Source organism: Macaca fascicularis, chromosome 15 (genome assembly GCF_037993035.2).
Source record: "Macaca fascicularis isolate 582-1 chromosome 15, T2T-MFA8v1.1".
Lineage (NCBI taxonomy): Eukaryota > Metazoa > Chordata > Mammalia > Primates > Cercopithecidae > Macaca > Macaca fascicularis.
In genome coordinates, this window is record NC_088389.1 from 18,222,318 (window position 1) to 18,245,977 (window position 23,660).

The 23,660-nt window shown below is 38.1% G+C and overlaps 1 protein-coding gene and 1 long non-coding RNA gene across 6 annotated transcripts in view; both read right to left on the reverse strand.

Moving 5' to 3' along the window:
- Window positions 1-23,660, reverse strand: part of PBX3 (PBX homeobox 3) — a 225,995-nt gene that overhangs the window by 164,985 nt on the left and 37,350 nt on the right. The window lies entirely within an intron of this gene.
- Window positions 786-17,320, reverse strand: LOC135967368 (uncharacterized). The gene is made up of 2 exons (XR_010581438.1): window positions 16,372-17,320; window positions 786-14,028 (listed from the first exon to the last, which is right to left on the reverse strand). It is a non-coding gene; the product is annotated as an uncharacterized lncRNA (long non-coding RNA).

The window sequence follows — 23,660 nt, forward strand, 5'->3', positions numbered from 1 at the left end:
TAACAGTAAGATTTTCCTCAGTACAGGACAAATAATCAAAAGATGCTGGGTAACTACACAGATAAAAATGTCCACAACAATAGAGTCTGAAATCACTGAAAACTGGCCAAAAAGTTCCACTCAACACAAGAAGACATTAAAAGTGGAAATCATGGAGAGTCAGAATGAAATTCTGTAAAAAGACAGACCTCATAGGGAACAGAAGCTTACATGTATGGATTTCTAGGTACAATAAAAAGCTTCTCACCCACTGCTCCACCATACACACACACACACACACACACACACACACACACACACAAACACTCTCTCTCTCTCTCATTCCTGCTCCAGAAGGTTAATATTACACCACAAAATACATTATTTTGAAAAAAATTATATTTAAATTATAAGCCCCTTGAGAATTATAAAACATTAACCTAACATGAGTCATAATAAGTTAGAATAGAGTGCTTGCTTTGAGAAACAAACACTGAGAAAACAGAAATTTTTATAAAAGAGTAGAGAGGGGTGACTTAGAACATTATCAACTACTTCAGGTAGCTAATAGATGTTTGAGATGTGTGCACTTTGTATATTGCTATGTGAACTCAGTTCAGCTGAGTGCAGTTCTCTGCATTCACCTAGTGTTTCTTAAGGACAAAAATCACACAAAATTCACATTATGCCCAAACTGTTCCCTAATATACCAATCGTGTTGGAATAATCCTCAATTTTCAAAACAAGCATTACAACAGAACTTACTGTATTATTTAGACTTCATGTTTGGTAAAACCACCATTCAATTTTCTTTTCTTTCCCATCCAAGTATTTTGTTCATTTTTCTACCAGGTTGCCTTTTTCATAATTTCTAGGAATTTTTTATACATCCTGACCAGTGTCGTCTTCTTCCAGTCATGGCTTGTACTTTCATTTCTTCCTTATGGTTTACATTGATGACCAGAAATTCTTAATTTTAATATAGCTGAACATTTCCTTTATGATTGTGATTTTTATATTCTGTTTAAGAAGTGTTTCACCCTGAGGCCACAGATACTCCATTTTGCCTTCTAAGTTTTACAGTTTATTTGCTTTTTTCCTTGTTTTCTTTTTAATTGAGATGGTTATTGTCTTTAGACTTTTAAAGAACCTAGACTATCCTCAGAAGTACAACAGCATTAGAGTTATAAAAAGAACCAAATGATTACAAAGGTAATACCTGGAGCCTTAGGATTATTTGGCCAAAAGAAAAAAATCAGCATTGAGATGGAAAATAATGTTACAATAACTAATCAAATGTTCATCTTATCACATCTCCCCTCTAAAAAGAAAAAAGATTTTTTCCCAAGAATAAAATAAAGTCACTCTATATTTGCAAATTTGCCTACTCACTAAAATTTATTTGTAACCCCAAAATCAACCCTCAGGGCACTTTTGCAGTCATCTGCAGTCACGCATATGCAAGAAGCAGTGAAAAATTTGAGTTGCCCAACACCCACATTCCCAGCTGAAGTTGAACAAAATGGCGCTCAGCTTTCTTGTTTCAGCATTTATATGGTTAACAGGTATCCTTCTTGCAGTCTATTTAGCACCACGTTTTTTGTAATTTTGTGCTTTTTGTTGGTGATTTCACTGTTTAAAATCAAGAACAGTGCTAAGTGCTGTCTAGTGTTCCTAAGTACAATAAGTACAAGAAGGCTGTGATGTGCCACAAACAAAACATGTGTCAGATAAACTTCGTTAAGACATGAGTTACAGTGCTGTTGGCTGAGAGTTCAATGTTAATGAATCAACAATATATATTAAATAAAATGTGTTTAAATAGAAACACACAAAACAAGGTCATGTATGATTGGTTGACAAAAAATGTGACCAGAGACTCACAGGAACCTAACGCTATATTTCTTCTAGAAACAATACTCCACTGTAAACACTGAATTAGTGTTTACGGTGACTGTATTTTTTATTTTATTTTGAGATCGTGTCTCACTCTATAGCCTAGGCTGGAGTGCAGTAGCATGATCATAACTCATTGAAGCCTTAACCTCCCAGGCTCAAGTGATTCTCCCATCTCAGCCTATTGCCTAGCTAGGACCACCAATGCATGCCACCTCACCTGGCTAATTTTTTAAATTTTTTGTAGAGACAGAGTCCCCAGGGTGGTCTCAAATTCCTGGGCTCAAGTGATCCTCACACCTCAGCCTTCCAATGTGTTGGGATTACAGGGGTGGGCCACTGCACCTAGCCTTACAGAGACTTTATAAAACACAATTACTATAAATAATGAGAATCAACTCTAAAGTATCGGAAAGAAAAATAAGGGTATCAGCTTGGATTCTGTCAAGTAATAATTTTTTAGATGCTGTCAGTCCCACATTTTTCATACTACACATCCTATTTTATACTAGAAAAATGATATAATCATAAACCAACAAGAAAAAATTTTTCCCCACATAGACCATTCCTTAGGAAAACTTTTTAATTTTTAACAATTGTATGTATGTAGTGATTTTTACCACCATCCAGAATCTCCTAGTTTGTCTTGAAGGTCTAGAAAGTAGACTTTATCCCTGTCTGGACTTTATCTGTTTATCTATCAATCTAGATGATCCAATCCATTTGTCTATCTATCTATCTACATGAAAAATGGACTTAATTCATTCACCCAGAGATTAGCAAAATTTCACAGAGACTTAATAACTCAATTAATTAAAAACTGATGTATACAGAGTTAAAACGTATTGATTTATAAAGAGATGTCTCTTTTTGATAACATAAACACTGATATATCCTGCCCAGGAAACTTTATTCCTTTCCTGGTGTCAAGGTGCATGGGAAACCAAAGTAATAAAAACTAGACTGGCAAGTACAGCACTGGTCTTGAAGGATATTTAATAAGAGAAGTTTGATGAACTACCACTTACCTACAAAAAAAAAAAAAAAAAACATGTTTCTAACAATAATAATCCAGAGTATCTATTAAGGGCTAACCAGGTACTGATACATAAATTTACTCAACAGCCCTATGAGGTAGGTAACATACTAGCCTTTTAGATTAGAAATGTGAATTTAGACAAGTTAGATGGGTTAGGAATCTTACCAGGTTACACCACTTGCAAGTATTAAGGGTTGAGAGTCAAAGCACAGTCTGACTTCAGAGCCCTTATCAAGTGTCCCAGCCTCTACCAGAGTGCTCATGCTCAACACTTGTTTCCTTCCTGTTAGGAAAGCTAACTAAATCAGTTTCTATAGCCTCCTATTCTATGTTGTACCACTCCTTCTGTTAATATTTCTTTCTTTCTTTTTTTTTGGGGGGGGGGGGGGTCAGAGTTTTACTCTGTCAACCAGGCTGGAATGCAGTGGTGCAATCTCAGCTCACTCAGCTCACTGCAACCTCCGCCTCCCGGTTCAAGTGATTCTCCTGCCTCAGCCTCCCAAGTAGCTGGGACTACAGGCACATGCCACCACACTCAACTAATTTTTGTACTTTTTACTCGAGACCGGGTTTCGCCATGTTGGTCAGGCTAGTCTCAAACTCCTGGCCCCAAGTGATCTGTCCGCCTCAGCCTCCCAAAGTGCTGGGATTACAGGCATGCGCCACCATGCCCAGCTAATATTTCTTTCTTAAAATGTGTTTACCCCACTGATTAAACTAGCAATCCATTTCTAATAACTTAAAGGTTTATGGTGTTCCCTAGGAGTCTGTCTTATATCTTCTCCTCTCAAATTATTCAAAACTTTCTCTGAGTGATCTCATCCATGTACCTGGGTGATCTTAGATTTGGGGATTATTTCCTGCACAGCAATCTCTTCTGCCCTCCAAATCTCTGTATCCAACTATCAACCTGACATCTTTACTTGAATGCTACATGAACGCTCATCTCATTCTAAACAAAAGTCAAAATGTTCACAATAACTTATGAGACACTGAGCTTAGTATGATCTGCAATTTCCCACCATACGACTGCCATGATTTGAACACATGTGCCCTCTCCAGAATTCATACTGAAACCTAATCCGCAAGGCAATAGTATTAACAGGCTTTGGAAGGTGATGAGGCCATAAAGGCTCTGCCATCACAAATGGTTTAGTCTTATAAGAGGCCTGCAGAAAGCAAGCTGGGCCCCCTTTTTGCTCTTCCACCATGTGAAGAGACAGCATGCAAGGTGCCATCTTGGAAGCAGAAGCCTGGCCCTGAACAGATACCGAACCTCCCATCCTCCAGAACTGTGAAAAAGAAATTTACTCTTTATAAATTACCCGGTCTCAGATATTTTTTTACAGTAGCACAGACAGACTAAGACAATACCCATTTCCTCCTACTTTCCCTCCTTCCCTCTGCTCCAGCCACCTAGTTTCTTCACTGTTCCTCTAACTTCACAGGCATGCTCCCACCACAGAACCTTTACATTTGCTGTTCCTTCTGCCTGATGTGCCCTTTCCCTGGATATATGCATGACTATTTCATTTTCTTCAGATATGAGATCAAAAGTCATCTTCTCAAGTAAGGCTGGTCTCTAGTTACCTATCAAACATTTTAAAATTCCAACACCACCTCTCTGACACTTCCTATACCCTTTCCTTGCTTTGTTTTTCTCCAAGCAGTTATCATACATATACACAGATATAGAGATGGATACATAGATACATAGATATATATAAATAAAAACTTATTTGGCTTATTACATTTCTCCCATTGCAAGGTAAGCTCTATTAGGATAAGAACTTTTATCTGTTTCCTTCATTCCTATGGGTATAGAATAGTGCCTGGCATACCACAGAACCTTAATAAATATTTCTTGAATAAATTAATGAACCACAGGCAATCCAAGCTTAACAAGCTCAAAATGGAATTCATCATTTCTCCCTCTCCTACCCAAAACCTATTCTTCCCACTGTACTTTCTATTTTAGGGAAAGGCACCATCATTTAACCAAGTGTTCATGCCAGAATTCTCCAAGATTCATTCTTGACTCCTTCCTTCCAAGCAACCATATTTCCAAGTTCAGTCTCCAAGTTCTATTGCTAAACATCTCATTAATCCATCCATTTCTCTCCGTCTTTACTGCTATCAATCTAGTCTGGGCCACCATCATCTCTCACTGGGACTACCATAGCTTCCAAGTGGCACATTGTTTTCATTTTTTGGCCTCCTAAAATCCATTCCTTCAAAAGGCAAAATCATCTTTTTAAAAAATGAGTCTATGTGCCTCCCCTGTTAAAAACCCTTCACACGCTTCCCACTGCATGAAACAAAATCCAAATTCCTCACTCTGCCCAGAAACCCCTGCATCATGTGGCTCCTATTCATCTGCCCAACCTCATCTGATACTACTCCTCCCCTCACACACTACACTCTAATCACAAAGGCATCCACTCTGTTTCTCAAGTCCAATAAATGCTTACCACAGCCAGGCCTGTGCACTTGGCAGCCCCTCTTCCTGGAATGCTCTTCTCCCAGTGTTTTTTTTTTTTTTTTTTTTTTTTTAAAGCCTGCTCCTTCTCATCTACCAGTCTCAGTGAAATGACACCACCTCAAAAAAAATTTTCTTTTAACAACCCATCTAAAGTGGCCTCACTTAGTATCTCTTTCATCAGTCTGTTGATATACTTGGGTTTTGTCTATGTTCCCCAATAAAATATAAAAGCTCAATAAGAAGCTTATCTGTCTTCCTCTTCTTTTTTTTTTTTTAAGACAGAGTCTCGCTCTTGTCACCCAGGCTGGAGTGCAATGGCATGATCTCGGCTCACTGCAACCTCCATCTCCCAGGTTCAAGTGATTCTCCTGCCTCCGCTTCCCAAGTAGCTGGGATTACAGGTGCCCGCCACTCCGCCCAGCTAATTTTTTGTATTTTTAGTAGAGATGGGGTTTCACCATCTTGGCTAGGCTCCAGGTTGGTCTCGAACTCCTGACCTCAGGTGATCCACCCACCTCAGTCTCTCAAAGTGCTGGTATTACAGGCATGAGCCACCGCGCCCAGCCTGTCTTCTTTATTGCTCTTTTCCTTAAGTCTAGCCCAGTGCCTGGCAAATAATTTGTATCAAATATTTGTTGAATAAATGGCTACACTAAATCATCACTTAGCAGAGATGGGACAGAAGGAGATTTTAACATTAAATGGGTTATTGGACAAAGACAGTCTCCTTATAATCCCTTCATGTCATGGTGTCCCTAGAAAATGGTTTTGTACAGCACACTATGATAAACAGACAAGAAAGCTTGTAGCCACAGCTGACCAGCACAAGGGCTTAGCCATCTCAGGATAAGCACAGCTGCCCAGACAGCTAAGAGGCTCAATACCTCCTATACCTTGAAAAGCTCTGGATTGTGACACTTAAGATTTCTTCCAACTTTGAAATTCCTTTATGAATGTTCACAAGAAATGCGTAGACCTAAGAATCTTTATTACTCTTAGCTATCTAACATTGAATAAACTCTATATTTATAAACCCTACCACTGATTACCTATATATAGTCTATAACCTATTTAGTCTTCACCATTTCTAATAACTTTTGTTATCCCCAAGACTGATCTGAGAGTAGGCTACTGACATGAAAACTCATGACAGCAAATGTAGCAAGAGATGAAGAAGTTATAAAACAACAAAGATGCTCAACACTCAGACTAGATAAAGACCCCAAAGTCAGAAAGTCTGTCCTTCTTTTATACTAGTTATTCACCGCTTATGACATGTAGAGTCTACACTGACTTTGCTGGCAAATCAGGCTAGCACATGGCCCTGACATTTCATAAGGTTCTGGTAATTCAAACAGAGAGTTCATAAGACTACACTGTAAGGTCATTAACTTTACTCATTAGTTATATTAAAAACTAGAGGTAGATGAGTACAATTTATTGTGTGTCTACTACACTTCAATAAACGTGTAAAAAATAAACTTGAGAGTAGTAATCAAAGTCAGTATGACTAGTAATATGACAAAGTGACATCATATGCCTCTTGATCTAATGACTGAGGACAAAGCATCATTCTTGTGATATTCCTGCCAAAGCGGTATAACTTCAATTTAATTATAAGAAAACATCAGAAAGTCCTGAATTGAAAGCATATTCTAAAAAATAAATGGCCCATTTTTTTTAATGTCAATGTCATGACAAAGAGGTTAAGGAATTGTTCCAAGTTAAAGGAGACAAAAGTGGCATAAAAACTAAATGTAGTTCATGTTCATACTTTGAATCCTGGAAAAGAATTTTTTTTTTTTACTTTTCTTATAAAAGACATCAGTGGGGGCCGGGCACAGTGGCTCACGCCTGTAATCCCAGCACTTTGGGAGGCTGAGGCAGGTGGATCACTTGAGATCAGGAGTTCAAGACCAGCCTGGCCAACATGGTGAAACCCCGTCTCTACTAAAAATACAAAAATTAGCCAGGCGTGGTGGCCCGCGCCTATAATCCTAGCTACTCAGGAAGCTGAGGTGGGAGGGAGGATCGCCTGAGGCAGAGTTTGCAGTGAGGGGAGGTCACACCACTGCACTCCAGTGTAGGCGACAGAGTGAGACTCTGACTCAAAAAAATAGACTTTAGTGGGAAAAATCACTGAAATAAGGTCTATAGATAATAAATTCCCAATTTTAATAAATGTGTTATAGTTATAAAACAGAGTATCTTTGTATCTTTTAAAAAAATATGCAGCCAGGCATGGTGGCTCATGCCTGTAATCCCAGCACTCTGGGAGGCCAAGGTGGGCAGATCATCTGAGGTCAGGAGTTCGAGACCAGTTTGACCAATATGGGGAAATCTCGTCTCTACGAAAAGTACAAAAATTACCTGGGTGTCGTGGCACGCACTTGTAATCCCAGCTACTCGGGAGGCTAAGGCAGGAGAATTGCTTGAACCCAGGAGGCAGAGGTTGCACTGAGCCGAGATCACGCCACTGCACCCCAGCCTGGGCAACAGAGAGAGACTCTGTCTCAAAAAAACAAACAAACAAAAAAATGCATTGGCCAGGCACAGTTGCTAATGCCTGTAATCCCAACACTTTGGGAGGCCTAGGCAGGCAGATAGCTTGAACCCAGGACTTTGAGATCAGCCTGGGCAATATGGTGAAATCCTGTCTCTACAAAAAAATACGAAAATTAGCTGGGCCTGGTGGTATGTGCTTGTAGTCTCAGCTACTTGGGAGGCTGATGTGGGAGAATTACCTGAGCCTGGGGAGGTGGAGGCTGCAGTGAGCCATGATCCAGCTACTGCACTCCATCCCGGCGAACAGAATGAGACCCTGTCTTTAAAAAAAAAAAATGCACTGATGTTCTCACAAGTAGAAGCTAAACATTATATACGCATAAACATAAAGATGGGAACAACAGACACCAGGGACTACTAGAGAGGGGAGGGTGGGGACAGGGGCTGAAAAACTACCTCCTGGGTACTATGTTCACTACCTGGGTGACAAGATCAATCCCAAACCTCAGCATCACGCAATATACCTGTGTAACAAACCTGCAGCGTACTCCTGAATCTAAAATAAAAGTTGAAATGTAAAATTATTATAAAATTCGGAATAAAAATAAGTTTTGCTGTTACTGTTGTTGTTGAGATAGCATTTCATTCTTGTCATCTAGGCCGAGTGCAGTGGCACAATCAGGACTCACCCAGGCTCAAGTGATCCTCCCACCTCAGCCTCCCAAAATGCTGGGATTACAGGCATGAGCCAACACACCTGGCCGAAAATAAATGTTCTTAACCTCAAAAAAAATGAAATATACACTGAGTTTTTACCTTTAACCATACCAGGTCTGCAACTTATAAATGATTCAGAAAGATAAGAATATATATATACACACACACGTATATATGTGTATATACATGTATATACATGTTCATATAAACACTTAAGAGGAAAAAACCTTTTTATAAAACTAGGCGAAGAACACATGCAAGCTATGTGGGGAAATGCTGGAGAATTTACCAGTTTCAAATACAAAAAGATGGAATGTGAAAAAACATACCACACAATAACATACATCACTAATTTTATTATGAGAAGGGAGAGAAATTTCTGCAAAAAGCCCTTATCAGGAACAGCATTTTCTTATGTGCAAAGGTATTTGTAATTTTATGGTCTTTGACTAATAATGGAAAAATTTATGGTAACAAATATATCAAACTACTTAGAAATCATATGCTAATTTTTGAAGGAAATAATTTTACTCAGTCATTCCCAAAGCTCCATAAAATAAAAGGAGCCAGAGTTATAACCAAGAAAAATAGAAGAATGACACAAAAATTTTTCCTATGCCAGAATAAACAATGCTGTGTCTTAGGTAGACAGATACACCAGTGGAATTTTGCTGAAGACAAGGCAGCCTAATTCAGCAACCTGAAGCCTGGAAAAAAATTTGGCAGGATGAAAACAGAGAAGTACTTCAAAATCAAAAGGATATGCAAGGTATTTCATTGTTCATATGAATCTAATGTTAATATACACAAACACATTTTATTTAGTTCATAATAGAAGGACCTACAGAGTTAAATCAACAAATATTCATTGACTGTCTAGTGTATGCCAACACTGGAGACACAGAATAACTTCAAATAAAAATTAATTCCAGGCCAAGAGCGGTGGCTCACGCCTGTAATCCCAACACTTTGGGGGGCCAAGGAGGGAGGATCACCTGAGGTCTGGAGTTCGAGATCAGCCTGGCCAACATGGTGAAACTCCATCTCTACTAAAAATACAAAAATTAGCCAGGCATGGTGTCGGGCGCCTGTAATCCCAGTACTTGAGAGGCTGAGGTAGGAGAACTGCTTGAACCTGGAGGTAGAGGTTGCAGTGAGCCGAGGTCATGCCATTGCACTCCAGCTCGGGCCACAAGAAGGAAACACTGTCTCAAAAAAAAAAAAAAAAAAAAAAATTAATTTGAAGTGCTCAGATTAGGGTTCCTCCTAAAACCTTTAAGTAAAAGAAAGAATACAACTTTCATATTAAAATGATTAGTTAGTAAATATCCCATGAAGCTATTAAAAAAAAAAAAAAAAAAAAAAAAAAAAAAACTTCTGGATAGAGAAATTCTCTCCACTAGCAGCAGCTATTCCAACCAGTTTGTTTCACTGAAGTGTTGGGATGATGCTGGTTAACAGATTTACGTTAAGGAATCGCAGAGTTTTCCATGTAGTAAGGTACTAAATAGGTAAAATAATAGAAAAACTCTTTATTGGCACAATAATTTACTGCTAAGCATAGAATTTAGGGTTATAAGATTAATAAAGTACTGCTTTCTGAACCAACATTACAGTGTTAAGAACTCCCAAGAGTTTCTTAGTAGAATATATACCACTGAGGTACTCTAAATAACTATTTATACCCTATTTCATTCCATGAGGAATTTGAGACAGGAATCTGTGACTGGCTTAATTTGGCTTTTGCTCATTATTGATATATACAACCTCTTTTGTTGACATCACACCCTTACTTATCTTTTCAGTATAAATCTGTTATGTTTCTTTGAAATGGAACATCTCTCTATCAGATCAGTAAGCACCACTGAGTCCACAGTTAAAGCAAAAACCAAATATCAAATTGTTAAGATCTGATGGCCTATTTATTATAACTGCTTTAACATCAAATATCTTGTAGCATTTATTACTACAATTATTATTACTGTCATAAAAACAATCTGAGTTAATAATTACAATGATAATAAGTATTACTGAAACAATGCAGTTCCTCGATTTGTGAGGCTTCACCTCCCAAGAGGGAATCAAGAAAAATACACTGAATATATATACATCCTGGAAAATAAAGTGCCAAAAATTAGACAGAATTGAATTTAAAGAGTATGGTTTCCCTGATTTAGAAGGATGTGAAAACTCAGTTCTGTGGATCAAAGACATTATAAACACATAGAAAATTACCACTAAATTCTAGTTCATGACATTTTTATCTTATTCTATAAACTGGATCTTATACGCCTTTCAAAATAGAGAATTATCTGCTAATGCTGGATCTGCTCTACATGTCTTCATGTAATTACATCCATGCCCAGGAAAAGAAAATGTTGTCTATACTATAATCCTTATTTTATATTTATATTGTACTCTAATGCAATATTTTGGAGAAGAAAAAAAGTTAACACTGAAGTAGTCAACAAACCCTTCCTAAAATAAGAAGGTTTGGTTTGGTTCATTGGTTGGTTGGTTGGTTGGTTGGTTGGTTGGTTTTGAGACAGGGTCTTGCTCTGTTACCCAGGCTGGAGTGCAGGGGCACAACCATGGCTCACTAGAGCCTTGACCTCCTGGGCTCAAGCAATTGTCCCACCTCAGCCTCCGGAGTAGCTGGGACTACAGGTGCACGACACCAGGCACGGATAATATTATGTGTATTTTGTAGAGCCGGAGTTTCGCCATGTTGCCTAGGCTGGTATCAAACTCCTAGACTCATATGATTCACCCACCTTTGGCCCCCAAAGTGCTAGGATTACAAGCCTGAGCCACCGAACCGGACTGCTTCTTTAATTATTGTTACTTCTGGTCATCTCCATATTGCATCATGACATAAAACACATTCCCTTAATGTGAAAAGAACAAAGAAATAACTGAAACACTTAACTTCAGAATGAATGGTGATTTAATATCAGAATGGAGATGTAACAAAGTTTTGTGATTACTAAACAATGGACAACCCCAAAAACATTAGAAAATTTAAAAGCTAAATGTATATATACCCAATTACATTATTTTTAAGAATGGAAATAAAACCTTAACAGTAAAATTCATTCTAATAGCTATTTTTAAAAATTAATATTAAAGTCTTATATATGTATATATTATTTAACAATGTATATTAAATAAGGTAGTTAAACAAATTGGGGCCTGTTTTTTGTTTGTTTAGTAAGACGGCAGTTAAAAGTAATTTCATTAGAAGGGAACAAATATGCATTTGCTTAGTTATATCCAAACATAACTTTCAAGAATCCATTACCTACCACAGCTGCTATGGTAAGTTCACATATATGTGTTACCAGGAAGACATAAGAGCATGATATAATGAAACAATAATTAGAAAATTAAGAAAATACATTAAAGTTTCCATTTTTTTATAGATTTAATTACCTCTATCACCTACTTCTTCCCTCTAGAAGTTTCTAGAACTCAAAGAAATGCCTTTATTCAGCAATTATTTGTTGAAAAACAAATTTAAACTATCACCATACTATTCTAAAAAAAATTTTCTTTTTTTAAGAAATGGGGGGTAGGGGATAAGAGGGAAAGAAAAAAAGGATCCTTAATATGGGTTTAACAATCAACATCAAGGGGCTGGCGGGGTGCGAGATGCAAGAAAAAGCTAGTAAAATTTATAAGTAGTAACAACTGTGGCTTAGAATATAAATTTCATTAATAATGACTGAGAACTTGTGTGTAATTATAGACAAATGTACTAACAATCTTTTGAAACTCCATGGGAGTAAAATAGCCATCAGTATATTTCATAATCCTAGATTTGAACAGCTTTTCTAACAACAAGCTGTCTGGATAATTACTAAGCTATCTGAGAATTACTGTGAACTTTGTACCTTTTTAGCTCATTGACAGATGACTATTTGTTATTAGCTCAAGTAATAATAATGTATTAAAATACTTGCTTTATATACAGAAACATATGTTTGCATTTAGACTATACTGAACTTTGTTCCCCAGAAATGTATTGTGAAAAGCCACATTGAAATCTGTGAAACAGCAGCAGGACCAACAAAAATGAAACTGGTTGCTATTTCTCTCACAGTCTATGATAAATAAAAACTGCTTCACGCCTGGATGTGCATTCTCAAGGATTATTTTTGATTTTACAAACTTTCTTGCTGTTGTTACTGTTAATGTTTTGCTTCTGATCTCTTACATACTTGGAGGAGAAAGTATATTAAATTTTCCTTAAGATTTCCTGACTCCAGATATGTAGGCTGAACAAGTCTAAAGACCTAATGTACAATATAAGGACTATAGTCAATAATAGTGTACTGTATCCAGAATTTTTGCAAAATAAATAATTATAGCTGCTCTTGCCACAGGGGAGAAAAGGGGTAACTATGTGAGATGATGTATATGTTAATTTGCTTCACTACAGTAACCATTTAACTATGTACTATATGTATCTCATAACATCCCACTGTATACCTTACACATACACAATAAAATTCATCTTATATGAAAAAGAATTTGATCTTTACAAACATGGTTAAGTGTGTTGATCTGATTTTCTGAGAATTAAATAACTCACCTTGAGTAGAAGTAAAGTAACTCAGAGACCAAATCCATGAGTTATTAAAAAAAAAAAATTTAAATGAGGATATTCTGAAAAGTGAAGTACATTCAATGAGTGAAAAATTGAGCCAGAATACAGTATGATTTAGAGCATGTAACTAATTCCAGCAGATAAAGGAACCTTCATTACTGATTAGTAATTTAAATTTTACTGAAAACTTCTTCCTCATTTCAAATACTTTTCATTCTAAATTATGTCCTAAAAATAGAATCTAGGCTCTTTATGTTATGGATTATTTCATTTCAAAAAAAATTTTTAAATATATTTTCACTTTTGATATAACATTCTAATGTCTCATAACATTCTTCTTGGTCACTATAGTATTATAATTCTGTTGATTTTTTAAAATGAATAAAAATAAGACAAATAAATGTTCATTAGCGTAATGGCAACTGGGTGTTTCAACCAAGAATTATTGGGAGTTGGTTACCATACGAATTAGGTAATCCCAGGCCTTGCAAACAACAACCAACATTAACACTCTAAATCTATATTTTTAAATATGATAACTCTAAGAGTGTATTGGTGCAAATTAGGAAACGTGTGTGTGTGTGTGTGTGTATGTCCATAAGGACTACAGTTAATACAATACTCTTATTAACTATAGTCCTTATGTTGTATTATATATTTTTATATATTATATATAGAAAGTGACTCTGTACAACTGCTTTTAAAAAGACCTCCCACAGCATTACATACAATTAAGAACTTGACTAACGCTTTTCAGTGATGTTTAATCAAGAAAATTTCCTTGGAGTGGATGGGCTCAACCTATGATTTAAAAAAGGAGAAGGAAATAGTCAGCAGATAGGAAGAGAATTATTCCCTATATATTAGACCTTACAGCCTCCCTACTGCAGACAATATATCTCTTTTCCTCGCCATAGGCTACCCACTCACAAGTCTTTACAACATCCATGATAGTGGTAAGGAACAATTTAATACAACAGCCCGCCCCACAGAAAATTTCCACTCAACTTTAAAGGCTTGTCATATCTGTCCCATCAATTGGTGAGGAGAGATGAAAATGGATTCTCAAGAGCAATAGGCTTAATGCACTACCCCTGAGGTAGTAAACCATCCCACTTAGTGTAAATAGTTTTGAAACCTGGTGATATAAGTATAAGATCCATTTCTCGTCTGTAAAAGCAAAGGCTAAAGCATATTAACTGCTATGGTTTCAAATCATCAGTAAAGCTGAAACACCAGGAGAGAAAGGTGAAGATCCACTTTCTGTGGTGCTGGACTTTAACCCTGGGCAGTGAACTGCATACATGCCAAGTCCAATTTCTAATTTTAATCTGAGCTATTCCCACACTAACCATACTTTCACTGCACATTACTAATTGTGTAACCACAAATAAAGAAAATGGACATGTAGAATATTGCAAAAGGATAAGCTAGACTTTACACCTAAGAGTCAAGACTCAAATGAACTAAATACACTCCAGAATACACAAGAGGACTCTTAGTCTCCTTCACCAAAAATGGCTCAGAATAGTGATGATACAAATTTTGAGCAACTTCTCAATATGTACAACTACCATGTTTTTATATGTTTCATATCATAAGCTCCAATGCAACTCTTAAAAAGGACACCACTTAGAGAAATCATTTTCTAATAGATGTGGGACCTCATGTATTAAAGGTTTATTTCAAATTTTTAAAATTTTATTTTTAAATCTTCCATTTCCATTAGCATTAAAATAGAAATTGTACTGGTATTAATGGCTCATGGTCTTACAGTGTCAATACCAAGGAAACAAAACAGTGCCTCTGGGTAAAGCCCTCTGCTAATATATATTAATAGTGGAATCTGATTTATGGGTTTCTTTAGATGCAATAAGGCATCATTGGAATCATTATAGTTTACATGTTGTATATGATTGTTGAACTGAGTACATACCAGGCCCTGAGAACCCAAAGACTTAGTAAAACTGGAACCATTAAAAGTTATTTAATGGTTAACTCTAGAGCATATGCTTTCATCACAAAGAATACAATAGCAGTAAAAAGAATTGGTGGAACCTCTCTTCCTATATTCTGAATCGAATGTTTTCTCAGCCACCAAATAATTTCCCTGGAAAGGTAAAAAGATATACCAGCTAGGTGCTATATATGAAAACATTACAAATCAAAAGAACAGCACCGATACTTCCTCTTTGTTAAGATGCTAATATCTTACTACAACACAATGCACCTCAGAATACATTTCAATCCTGCACAGGTTTTTACCTGGGACCCTACCAAAAGGGTTTCCATTAATGAATAACAATCATCTAGAAAATGCTTCTGGAGCATGGGTGCAAAGAACAGGATTATAATGGGGCCTGTACATATAAGGGATATGGCAACAGAAGGAGTATTACAAGGCTTCATTGAGAGTGAGGATGAAGCCAGTGGCTGCTGTTTGTACACCACCATTAGTAAAAGGCTGTTCTGCCGGAGGCAGAAAAGTTGGTAAGTGAATGCATCAATACTGAATTCAGTTTGAGTCGCTTTCAAAACGTAATGGCTCATTCAGTGCAAACATTAGGAACAGGCTAATGGAAGGGTTGCCTAGCCAGCTAGATTGAACACAACATGAGGTCTTCTCTTGGTGTACACACTGAACAGTGCTTAATTCTGCCTCTGGTTGCCCAACCTTTTTATCTTTGGAACTGAGGTGGGTGGGTGGGTGGGTGGGAGGAGGACTCTGAGTTTTCATTTGTTTTATTAACTTACGGGACTGTTTAAAAAAAAAAAAAAAAAAAAACACACAGCCATGAGTCTCCTACTTCCCCTTCATAAACCAAACATAATCCTGACAAAAGGCATACATGAGTAATTATAATTGTTTAGGGTATCTTTTTGTTATTTTGTCCTCAGAATCTTTTTTTTTAATAAACTGAAAATGCTGACATAGGAAAGCTAACCAATTAACTTCACATAGTACCATATAGGGCATCATTCAATAAGAGAAACTGATCAGTAACTAAAGTCAGGTTTCCAATTTTTTTCCCATTCACGTACCTCACTTCAAGAAAGATTTTTAATTAAAAAATTTCATTGTTGCCCAAAGAGGCAATTTGCCTTAACACTGAGCTTCTCAAACTATAATGTGTATATGATCACCTGGGAATCTTGTTAAAATACAATTTCTGATTCAGTAGTTCTGAGGTGGGACGTGAGTATCTTCAGTTTTAATAAGCTCCCAGGTGATGGCCATGCTGCCAGTCCACAGAGAACACTTTTGAGTAGCAAGGGTCTAGTAAACACAGAAGCAGAAAATATGTTTTTTCCTCCTCATCAACTCCCACATTTCCATAACTTAAACATTTTTTCAAGTGATTCAATTTATCCACATTTTAATTTGCTCATTTGTAAAATTAAGAATTCAGTTAATCAGGCTTTTGTAAGAAAACACCATATTTGTAAGAAAATAAATACTGTAAACATTATAAGATCAAAAATGTTATCACACAAATTTAAGTTGCATGATTGGGTACACAGAAGTTTATAACATTACTCTCTCTGTATGTTTTTAAATATTCAAAATGGAAAGGTTTTTAAAATACGATCACTAAATTCCCCACAATAATAGCTTTATTTTATATATATTTATTTTAATATAACATATTATATTTTTTAAATTCATCCAAAGGGTACAAAGAAACTTTAGGCCTGATGGATATGTTCATCATCCCCACTGCAGTGATGTCAATCTGCAGTATTTACCTATGTCAAAACTTATCAAATTGGGCAGGGCACAGAGGCTCATGCCTGTAATCCCAGCACTTTGGGAGGTCGTGACAGGCGGATTACTTGAGGTCAGGAATTCAAGACCAGCCTGGCCAAAATGGTGAAACCCCGTCTCTACTAACAGTATAAAAATTAGCTGGGTGTGGTGGCCAGCACCTGTAATCCCAGCCCCTAGGGAGGCTGATGCAGGAGAATTGCTTGAACCCAGGAGGCAAAGGATGCAGTGAGCCGAGATCGTGCCACTGCACTCCAGTCTGGGAGACAGAGTCAGATTCCATCTCAACCAAAAAAAAAAAGGAAAAAAGCCTTTATGATGATCCACTTCCCCTTAATAGTAAATACATACATATATTTACTATATATATATATATATATTTTTTTTTTTTTTTTTTTTTGAAATGGAGTCTCTGTCACCCAGGCTGGAGTGTAGTGGCGCAATCTCGCCTCGCTGCAAGCTCCGCCTCCCAGGTTCACATCATTCTCCTGCCTCGGCCTCCCGAGTAGCTGAGACTACAGGCACCCACCACCATGCCCGGCTAATTTTTTGTATTTTTAGTAGAGACGGGGTTTCACCATGTTAGCCAGGATAGTCTCAATCTCCTGACCTCATGATCCACCCGCCTCGGCCTCCTAAAGTGCTGGGATTACAAGCATGAGCCACCGCACCCGGCCAATATTTTTTAAAAATTTATCAAACTGTACATTTCAAATATGCACAGTTTATTATAAATTAAGTATACCTCAGCCAGGCGCGGTGGCTCACGCTTGTAATCCCAGCACTTTGGGAGGCCAAGACAAGTGGATCACAAGGTCAGGAGTTCAAGACCAGCCTGTCCAATATGGTGAAACCTGGTCTCTACTAAAAAATACAAAAATTAGCCAGGCGTGGTGGCACATGCCTGTAGTCCCAGCTACTAGGGAGGCTGAGGCAGGAGAATCACTTGAACCTGGGAGGCGGAGGTTGCAGTGAGCAGAGATTGTGCCACTGCACTCCAGCCTGGGCAACAGAGTGAGACTCTGACTCAAAAAAAAAAAAAAAATAAGTATACCTCAATAAAGCTATTTAAATAGTAATAAAATTTATCTACATCCAATTTTTTGTTTATGAAAAACAAAAACAATGCCCTGAAATTCTCAATGGGAAACCACTGCTCCCTATCACCGGGAGCTGTAAGCTAAGGCTGGCTTTGGAAGTCTTGACCTAAAGGATAGCCAATTTCCAATCAGGGAACTAAGAAACTCCTTAGTTCTAGTGGATCATGTCAATTTCCTATTTAATTGATCTCCACTAGCTCTACAGAGCCTGCATTCTGGCCACCTCCTACAGCTCCATTCTCATTTTCCTTCACCTCCCCTAATATTTCTGAAATTAAGCACCTAGAAAAGTTATTACCAATCTTCGAAGAGCCATACTCTGAAGGATCTGTTCCTTTGAAAATGTTGTTTCCTCTACCAGAAAGGTCTTTTTTCTGTCCTTTGTGACCCAGCTCAAAATCTACCTCCTCTGTGCAGCCTTTCCTGACTTCCTTTAGGCAGTTAGTTGCTCCCTCCTCTTTACTCCTACAGTATTATTTTCCTACATCTAGGATTCTAGTATAAGAGTCTACAAATTTGATCATGTACTCTCCAATATTTATATACTTATGTGCATGTGTGCATATGTGTGTGTATGTAGTATTAGTCCATTCTCTCACTGCTATAAGGAACTACCTAAGACTGGATAATTTATAAAAACAAAGAGGTTTAACTGACTCACAGTTCCACAGGCTGTATGGGAAGCACAGCCGGGGAGGCTTAAGGAAACGGACAATCATGGCAGAAGGTAAAGGGGAAACAGGCACCTCTTACATGAACAGAACAGGAGGAAGACAGAGCACAGGAGGAAGAGACGGCAGGGGGAGGTGCTACATACTTTTAAATAACCAGATTTCATGAGAACTCACTCGCTATCATAAGAACAGCAAGAGGGAAATCTCCCCCCATGATGCAATCACCTGCCACCAACCCCTGCTCCAACACTGGGGATCACAATTTGACACAAGATTCAAGTGGGAATACAAATCCTAGATAGATAGATAGATAGATAGATAGATAGATAGATAGATAGATAAAAATATATGTGTACTATAATTATTAGCTAATATCTTAAGGCACAATACACAATTAGGGTGGCCGGGCATGGTGTCTCGTGCCTGTAATCTCAGCACTTTGGGAGGCCAAGGCGGGCAGATCACCTGAAGTTCAAGGTGTAGGGCAGATCACCTGAAGTTCAAGGTGTAGGGTGGCCGGGCATGGTGTCTCGTGCCAGTAATCTCAGCACTTTGGGAGGCCAAGGCGGGCAGATCACCTGAAGTTCAAGACCAGCCTGGCCAAAATGGCGAAACCTCGTCTCTACTAAAAAATACAAAAATTAGCCAGGCATAGTGGCAGGCACCTATAATCCCAGCTACTCGGGAGGCTGAGGCAGGGAGAACTGCTTGAACCCAGGAGGCAGAGGTTGCAGTGAGCCAAGATCGCACCACTGTATTCCAGCCTGGGTGACAGAGCAAGACTCTGTCTCAAAGAAAAAAAAAAAAAATTAGGGTAAGGTTCATTGTTAACAATGGTGGTAATAATGATAAAGACTATAACTGAATTAGGCAGGGAACGGTGGCTCACACCTATAATCCCAACACTTTGAGAGGATCACTCCAGGCCAGAAGTTCAAGACCAGCCTGGGCAACACAGTAAGACTCCATCTCTACAAAAAATAAAAATTAGCCAGGCATGACGGTGCACAACTGTAGTCCCAGCCACTGGGGAGGCTGAAGCAAAAGAATCACTGGAGTTCAGGAATTTGAGGCTGCAATAACCTATTACTGTGCTACTGCACTCCAGCCTGGGTGACAGAGTGAGACTCTGTTTTTAAAAAATTAAATTAAATTATAAAGAAATAGTTGGCCAGGCACAGTGGCTCACATCTGTAATCCCAGCACTTTGAGAGGTTGAGGCTGGCAGATGGCCTGAGCTCGGGAGTTCATGACCAGCCTGGGCAACATGGCGAAACCCCATCTCTACCAAAAATACAAAAAATTAGCCAGGCGTGGTGGTGCATGCCTGTAGTCGCAGTTACTAGGGAGGCTGAAGCATAAGAATCACCTGAATCCAGGAGGTGGAGGTTGAAGTGAGCTGAGATCGCGCCACCACCAGCCTGGGTGACAGAGCAAGACAGGAGAGAGAGAGAGAGAGAGAGAGAGAGAGAGAGAGAGAGAGAGAGAGAGAGAAAGAAGGAGTCTCTGCAATTTTAATGCTTTGGATGGCTTTCTGTCAGATATTAGAGATCAAAATTATTTTTCCCTCATACACAGTTGACTAAGAGCTTGTATTAAGAGTAGACGTATCATTTCTCCCACTTTCTTATCATACACTTCCATTATTCCTCTTATTTTAATCCGTGTTTTTCTTTGCAGATGTCTTCAGAAAACTTGTCCATTTGATGAGCATCAGTTTAGTTAAATCTACAAAATATAAATACTCCCAACCAGGCACAGAAAGTGGTAATCTATCAAAACAAACCTGGAACTCCCACTATTTCTTCTCAATCCTGAATGCTCCAAGTAAGTTTCTAACACACAAACCATTGATTCCTATTTTAAACATTAGCAAAGCTTAAATTCTTACTTTTTAAGAAAGTATACATTAGAATAGCCACAATAGGAAGATTTCATAATATCTATTAAACAATAAAATGGATGATGCATACCCTTTCACCCAGAGTGGTAGGCAGCTTCTAAGAAGGCTCCAATGGTCCCACTGCCTACTATTCACACCCTATGTAGTAGCCTCCCCTTAAGCATGGACTGATCTTAATGACTTGATTCTACCAAACAGAATATGGCAGAAGTAATGGGATTCCAAGATTAGGTTACAAAAACACTGTGACTTCTAACTTGGGTTCCCTGTCTCACTCACTCACTCTGAAGGAAGCCAGCTGCCTTGCTGCAAGCTGCCCTATAATGGGAGGCCCAAGTAGGGAAGAACTGATGTTTCTGGCCATCAGTCAGTGAGGACCTGAGTACTGTCAATAGTCATGCGAGTGAGTAGAGAGGCAAACCCTCCCCCAGGTGACTCCTGAGGTAACTGCCGCCCACTGTTACCTGACTGAAATTGTGTGAGAGACTAAACACAGCGGCACCCTGCTAAACTATGTCTAGATATCTAACCCACAGAAACCATGAGATGATAAATGTTGCTGTTTTCAGTCACTAAATTTTGGGGCTATTTCTTATGCAGCAATCGATAACTGAAATTTTATAATAGAAAAAATTGAAGCAATTTCAATATCTACCATCACAAGAATTAAGAAAGAAATTACAGAATAATCGCACAATAGAATACTATACAGCAGGAAAAATGAATTAACTTGAACTAAATGTGTCAATGTTGAAAATCTTAAAATAAGTGTTGAGTGAAAGCAAATCATAGAAAGATAAGAACAGTATGCAACAATTTTAAAGGTTCAAAAACATGCAATATTAGTAAACACTAATGGGAATGGTGAATAATAAATTCATTGTGGGGAGAAAAGAGAAAAAGGAAGGGAGATGTGATTAGGGAAGGCTACACAGCAAGCTTTTCTTTTCTTTTTTTTCTTTTTTTGAGACAGAGTCTCACTCTTGTCACCCAGGCTGGAGTGCAGTGGCGTGATCTCAGCTCACTGCAACTTCCACCTCCCAGGTTCAAGCCATTCTCCTGCCACAGCCTCCCAAGTAGCCAGGCACATGCTGCCACAACCAGCTAATTTTTTGTGTTTTTTAGTAGAGGCGCGGTTTCACTGTGTTACCCAGGCTGGTCTCAAACTCCTGAGCTCAGGCAATCCGCCCACTTCGGCCTCCCAAAGTGCTAGGATTATGGACGTGAGCCACCATGCCTGGCCCACAGCAAGCTTTCAATTAATCTGTAATATTTTATTTCTTAAATTAGATGCCAGAACATTAGTGTTTTTGTATTTTATCTATGCTTTTATATTGTCTGAAATCTTTTATATTAAAAAATTATAACAAAAGTACATACAATGAATAGCTAAATGTAAGTAGAAGTTCTGATATTTTCTCGCCCATCCCAATGGGTTTTGGGATATATCCTTCCCACATGACACTACTGCTTTACTATAACATTGAGCACACTATATCAATTATCTGTTTAGAAGTTTGTCTCCTCCCCTTGGCTGCAAGCAACTTCAAGTCCCAGAATAAGAATTTAGTAAATATTCACATAATAAATTATGGCATGAACGGTGCTTATATGGATTTCATTTTCCTAACTTAATATCTGCTTTTCTAAATAAACTGACCATAGCATGATCTCCATATTAAACAACTAATTATCTAAGAAAAATTAACTTGGCTAGGCAGCATCCACTGTTGGTTATTAACTAATATTAATCGTCACATTCATTTAAAAGGTAGGCACAAGGTTCAGTCTCCTTCTCTATCCCAAGTCATTCCATGAGACTGGCTTCAGGGAGCATGTAAGATATTCAACCAACAACCTAGCCTTATAGTTCTCTGACCTCCTTTTAAAAAAAAAATAAATAAATAACCAATGACTTTTAGCTCCATTTCACTTTGACACGCAAGCTCGCAGGGCCATATCCTGAACTTCATTATCCATCACCTAGAAGTGCTTCATTTCTGAAATAAAATTCAAATGTCTCATCCTATGATAAGTCTCTTACTCCACCAGTCACCTTCCCTTTCTTGCACTCCACCAATTCCTCAATTTAATTAAACCAAACAATCCTCAAATCTCTCCATTTTCTCATCTATCAGCCACCCCTTTAACTTTCCTATCTATGCACAATGGATTATATGGTTGAACATCTTAACTATCCTTGCAACAGACCCCTATAATCCATTTCACCCTATCCTTTTCTCTCATCTGCCAAGCAAGCCCCAAGCATATACTCAAGTTGTAGTCGATGTTAACCTGCTAGAGAAATGACAAGTAGTCATGCTAGTGCCATTTCAATTTCAGTCTCCAACCTCAGTTGAGTCTTCAATCTGACAATTACTTTCCTTATCCTTGGTCAGCTCACTCTTTCATTATCTGGAATAACTATTCCAGGACATCATCACTCCTTTCAAACTCTACTTCATCACAGCCCAACTTACTGAAGAGATGATCTTTCCTACTCATCAAAAAATAGTTAATCCATGCAGTACACTTTCCCTCAGCTTTCCAATTCCCACTTACAAACTTATCTACATCAGCCTAGGCAACATAGTGAGACCCCATTTCTACAAATAAATAAATAAATTAGCCAGATGTGGTGGTGTACACCTGTAGTCCAAGCTACTAAAGAGGTCAAGTTGAGAGGATCACTTGAGCTAAGGAGGTCGAGGCTGCAGTGAGCCATGATCATGCTACTGCACTCCAGCCTGGGTGACAGAGCAAGACCCTGTCTAGAAAAAATAAAAAATAAAAAACTAAAAATAGGCTGGGCACGGTGGCTCATGCCTGTAATCCCAGTACTTTGGGAGGCCGAGGTGGGCGGATTACCTGAGGTCAGGAGTTCGAAACCAACCTGGCTAACATGGTGAAACCCTGTCTCTACTAAAAGTACAAAAATTAGCTGGGTGTGGTGGTGGGTGCCTGTAATCTCAGCTACTCGGGAGGCTGAG